This window comes from Salvelinus fontinalis, chromosome 8 (assembly GCF_029448725.1).
Source record: "Salvelinus fontinalis isolate EN_2023a chromosome 8, ASM2944872v1, whole genome shotgun sequence".
Classification (NCBI taxonomy): Eukaryota; Metazoa; Chordata; class Actinopteri; order Salmoniformes; family Salmonidae; genus Salvelinus; species Salvelinus fontinalis.
In genome coordinates this window covers 3,696,186-3,702,200 of record NC_074672.1, presented here as the reverse complement: position 1 = coordinate 3,702,200, position 6,015 = coordinate 3,696,186, and the positions used below count along the sequence as shown (strand labels likewise).

Below are 6,015 nucleotides of genomic sequence, written 5' to 3'. Positions count from 1 at the left end.
TCTCTTTTGTTTGGGTTTCAACCCTGTGTTTTGTATACATTTGTTTGGTCTTCGTCCCTGTGCCTTTACATGGCACGCTGTAATTTGGGTCAATAAAAAACCCTATTACGCATTCCTGCGCCTGTCTCCCGATCCCTTTATACCAACGTGACAATCGTGTTGTCGTTTCTACTGTAGTACCGTAGGTATGGAGCATAATGTATTTACTGTTTTATTCACGTTTTCAGGTACTGGCGACATCATGAATTCCGATTCTTATATAGATTGTATGACGTGTGTAAAATAACCTTTGAAGGTAATACTGATTATGATAAGCTAATGCTAAGCTATTTCCTAGCTATGTTCGGCGCCATGTTTGTTGACATTATACAATGCATTCTGGGTGTCACATTAACATCTGTCAGACCAAAGATGTTATTACAAAATTAGGTGAGGGGATGTTTCACTCATCTTTCGAGTAAACTCCCGGAAGTGAACGATGGGAAGTGAATGATGGTAGATGACACACCACCTTCAAAATGCATACTGCAAACAGATCGAACTCATCTTGTCTCATCTTGTCTTTGGTTGATAGAAGAAGAAAAGAAAACATGGTGGCGCACACAACCCATCGTCGGATTACGATTATTTTTTAAGTGTTTTACTATGGATATATTTTCCCTGGTTGACAGACATTCTCATTAAAGTCATATCACAACTTAAGCCTTCTATCTGCCTTCTCGATCCGATCCCCAACACTTTCAAACCAGATTTTAATTGCATATCTGAAGAAGTGCAAGCTATTGTTCATCACTCCCTGTTCATAGGCACTTTCGCTACTGCACTAAACCGCTCTGGTGAAACCCCTTCTGAAGAAATGTAATCTAGATTCTTTAGCTCTTCGGAATTTTGTTTTCAAACAGCTAAATAATTTAAGTGACAACTGTATTTTCTCGATCCAATCGCTTCTGCGAAAGCGATCAAATCAGTCGAATGAAGCACAGCAACTGGACGCAAACCATAGTTTACAGTGCATCAGTACCACTGTCATGGAGGACGTAAACTCAAGCACCGAAGTAACAACTGAGGTGGAACCAACAACAGGAGTGGAACTCACCCAGCCTCCCAGACCTGCAGTCCAGAGGAGACTACCAGGGCACAGACCGTATGTGAAGTGACCTGGCGCCAGTGACAAGAAGTTGTGGGAAGCAGTGAATACTGACCTTATCTTGACCCTCGAGAAACTTCGAGGCACAGTGGAGAAGAAGTTGGAGAGGATGGGGGACATCATCTATGAGTACGGGGCAGAAAGCTTTGGAGTGCAAGAGGCAAAAGGCGGGAGAAAGGTTCCAACCCCACCAGTTTCCAGGAGGCAACAAGAAATCAAGCGCCTCGTTCAAGAAAGGAGACAGCTTAAGAAACAGTGGAAGAAGGCCTCGGAAGTGGAAAAGGAGGGCATAGAGGCACTTCAGGCTGACATTAAAACCCGGTTGGCAGCCCTCCGTAGAGCAGAGAACTTACGGAAACGCAGAAGGAAGAAAGAACAAACTAGAACTCGATTCTATAAAGATCCCTTCAAGTTCCTTAAAAATCTCTTCACGAAGGAAAAAAGTGGAGCTCTAAAAACAACAAAGAAAGACCTAGAGGAGCACCTGATAACAACAAACTTTGACTCAAAGCGACATGAACATCTGGCCATCCCATCAGATATCCCACCCATTGAACCCTCGGAACATCATATTGAGACCAGCCCTCCGACATGGAAAGAGGTGGAAAACACAGTTCGACGGGCAAGAACAGCATCAGCCCCGGGGCCAAATGGAGTCCCGTACAAAGTGTATAAGAACGCACCAGACGTCCTGAGGGTCCTCTGGAGGCTTATGAGAACAGCTTGGCAAAAGAAGATAATACCCAAAGTGTGGCGTAGGGCAGGCGGGGTCCTGATCCCTAAGGAGAAGGATGCAGTGAACATCAGCTAATTCCGCCCAATCTCCTTACTGAATGTCGAGGGAAAAATCTTCTTTAGGGTCATTGCCCAGAGGATGGCCGAGTACCTGCAAAGGAATGCGTACGTCGATACATCTGTACAGAAGGCAGGAATATCAGGGTTCTCTGGCTGCTTGGAACATTCCAGCATGATCTGGCACCAGATCCAAATGGCCATGGTGGAGAAAAGGGACCTCCATGTAGTCTTCCTCGACCTCGCCAATGCATTTGGCTCTGTGCCCCATGAACTCCTGTGGTCTGCCTTCAGATTTTTCCACATACCGGACACCATCACAACCCTGGTGAAGTCGTACTTCCAGGATCTGCAGTTCTGCTTCACCACCTCAGAGTTCACCACCTCATGGCAGTGCCTGAATGTAGGTATAATGGCGGGATGTACCATTTCTCCGTTGGCATTCATAATGGCAATGGAGGTTATCATCAGATCCTCAAAATGGGTTGCTGGTGGACAGCGAGTCGACTCTGGTTTCCGCCTCCCTCCACTCAGAGCCTACATGGACGACATTACAACATTGACCACCACTGTCCCATGCACCAGGAGACTGCTCAGAAAACTCGAGGAGAACATCAGCTGGGCCCGTATGAAGATTAAACCATCCAAGTCACGCAGCATCTCGATTGTGAAGGGAGTACTCTCTGACCTGAAATTCTTCATCGTAGATGACCAAATCCCAACAGTGTCTGAGCAGCCGGTAAAAAGCCTTGGAAGGTGGTATGATGCAAGCCTGAAGGACAAAGACCAGGTGCAACAGCTGCGCAAAGACATCAGTAGTAGCCTACAGTCCATCGACAACACCCAGCTACCTGGAAAGTTAAAGGCCTGGTGTCTGCAGTTTGGTCTCCTACCCCGGGTGTTGTGGCCCCTAGTAGTGTATGAGGTTCCAATCTCAACAGTGGAGAAGATGGAAAGAGGAGTCACAGGCGACTTAAAGAAGTGGCTCGGAGTTCCACGATGCCTTACCACCATAGGCCTCTATGGAGATGGTGTCCTCAAGCTGCCCCTCACCAGTCTAACAGAGGAATTCAAGTGTGCAAAAACCAGGCTCCAGATGACACTGAATGAATCTCGAGACCCAGTGGTGAGCAACAACGCGCCGACCTTGGCAACTGGGCGCAAATGGAGGCCAGGAAAAGCAGTCCAGGAGGCAACAGCAGCCCTCAGACATGCTGACATTGTGGGTCATGTTCAGCAAGGGAGAGGAGGCCTTGGGCTAACTAGCCGTGCTGCTTTGAGTAAGGCCACTGCACCAGAGCGGCGGAAGATGGTAGTGCAGGAAGTACGCCATCAGGAGGAGGCTGCAAGGTGGGCCAAGGCAGTCGCTCTTGCCAAACAGGGACAGTGGACTCGATGGGATAGTGTGGAGAAGAGGAAGATCAGCTGGAAGGATCTGTGGGCCATGGAAGCGAGGCGGTTGAGCTTTTCCATCAGAGCAACATATGACGTCCTTCCAACAACAGTTAATCTTCACCAATGGTATGGTGAAGATCCGGACTGTGCCCTCTGTTCCATGCCAGCCAACCTCAGGCACATTCTCACAGGGTGTAAAACAAGCCTCACCCAAGGACGCTACACTTGGCGTCACAACCAAGTCCTAAAAACCTTGCGTCCGCCCTGGAGGACAAGCGAGCTGCTACCAACTCCCTACCACCCCCAGCAGCATCACACCCCTTACGGACGACCTTTGTCCGCGAAGGGGCAAACCACCGAAGAGCGGCTCTACATCATTAGAGCGAGACCAGCTGCGCTTGGCCCGCGACTGGAAAATGCTAGCTGACATTGGCCGGCAACTTGTGTTTCCTCCGGAGATCGCAACCACCACCCTAAGACCTGACATGGTGCTCTGGTCCCGTTCGCTCAAGAAGGTCTTCATCATTGAGCTCACAGTACCCTGGGAGGACTCAGTAGATGAGGCTTATGAGCGAAAACATCTGCGCTATGCCGATCTAGCTGCCGAAGCACGGCATCATGGCTGGAACACAGAAGTCCGACCAATGGAGGTGGGCTGAAGAGGTTTTGTGGCAACATCTACAACCAGACTGCTTAGAGACCTGGGAATTAAGGGCCAGAGCCAGCGTTCGGCAATCAAAGCTGTATCAGAGGCGGCAGAAGGCAGCAGTCAATGGCTCTGGATGAAGAGGAAAGACCCCAGCTGGGCCCCGAAGTGAGAGGGCCAGTAGGTATGCGGTCAACAATGCTTGACTCAGGGAGGAAGACGCCCCTGCCATGCATAGTCCCATGGGATGTTGGCTATCAACAACAAGGCAACTCCTATGACTAATTGGGAATGGGACGCAAGCGTAGGATTGATCACCCTGTCGCTGGCCGCCTTTGGGGAGGGTGTATAGTGTGAAAGGCCGAAACACCCTAGGAACCAAAGGTACACTACTGACGATGCGCTCCCCAAATTTCACCAGGCTCACTGTTCATGAACTCTTGGAAGTGCTTGCACAAAGGATAGTAACATCTCATCCTGTGTTCTTGGAATCTTATTGAATGATCTGTTTATATTTAGCTTGCACTTCAATGGCATCCCTTGAGGAGATTTTATTTTATCTTTGCAACCAGGCAAAGTAGTAAGAAGGCACCACTGACCTCGACAAGAGGTGCAACATTCCTTGGGGGCAGACAAATTCACAATTCAGTGTAATGTTATTAAGCAGTTAACCTGTTGGGGATGGGGGCGCTGTTTAGACTATTTATGCTAATTGGGTAATTTTTGAAACGGCTTCCCACAAAATCCTTGATCGTACAATATGCATATTATTATTATTATTGGATAGAAAACAGTCTATAGTTTCTATAGGAGTTGAAATTTTGTCTCTAAGTGGAACAGAGCCCATTCTACAGCAATTTCCCTGACATGGAGTCAGATTTCAGAAATGTTGGCCACTGTTCTGAAGTCAGTTAAAAGGGCACTGTTATTGCTATGACTATACGGACACTTCTTACGTCTTCCCCTGGATGCCTTTACGTGATGACGATTCCAATGGGGTCGATTGCGCGTTCACAGGCCCTATAAATTAAAAAACCCTGTAGCTAGCAAGTCTTTCCTTGGTGCGTAACGCGCGTGCTGGACACCGACCCGCTCCTGTTCCAAGCGTTAGTTTAGCCTGTTATATTTCTCCGGTCATCTTTTCACTCGTTATAGGAGTTAAAAACATCATAAGGTAGTTAATTTAAAGCGTTTTATAGCAATTTATATCCGTTTAGTGCGATTTTGGAACATTTATTTTTGAAACGATGTGAATAGCTGGGCACGCTTTTCAGTTCATCCCGAACGCAGTTGGCATTTCCACATGGCAAGAGGACAGCTTTCCACCAAAAGGCGATTACTCCCAAGAAAGGATCCTTTGCCCAAGATACTGATGGAAGAACAGCTCAAGGTAGGACATTTTTATTATGATAAATCGTGTTTCTGTCGAAACATTTTAGTGGCTTAGGACGCCATGTTTTTTGACGTAGCTTCGCTTGGCGCAAACTGTATTGAAAAGTAAGGATAAATTAAAAAATGTAATTCCGCAATTGTATTAAGAATTAAATTGTCTATCAATCCCTGTCCACCCTATATTTTTTAGTCACGTTTATGAGTATTTATGTATAAGAGTAGATCACTGTCTAAGTGGCGCAAGGACATTTTCTGACCAGCTTGTCTACATTTCACATTGTCTAACCATGATTTTGGTGGCTAAATATAAACATTTGCGATCAAACTCTATATGGATTGTGTAATATGATGTTACAGGAGTGTCATCGGAAGAATTCTGAGAAGGTTAGTGAAAAAATTAATATCTTTTGGCGATGTTGACTTTTATCGCTCACTTTGGCTAGAATCAATGCTGGGCTGCTATGTGCTATGTGCTATGCTAATATAACGATTTATTGTGTTTTCGCTGTAAGACACTTAGAAAATCTGAAATATTGTCTGTATTCACAGGATCTGTGTCTTTCGATTCGTGTATGCTGTGTATTTTTACGAAATGTTTGATGATTAGTAAGTAGGTAAACACGTTGCTCTAAGTAGTTTTTCT

At 46.4% G+C, this 6,015-nt stretch overlaps 1 pseudogene; it reads left to right on the top strand.

Moving 5' to 3' along the window:
- Positions 1–1,256: 1,256 nt before the first annotated feature.
- Positions 1,257–3,993, top strand: LOC129861412 (uncharacterized; annotated as a pseudogene).
- The last annotated feature ends 2,022 nt before the right edge of the window (positions 3,994–6,015 follow it).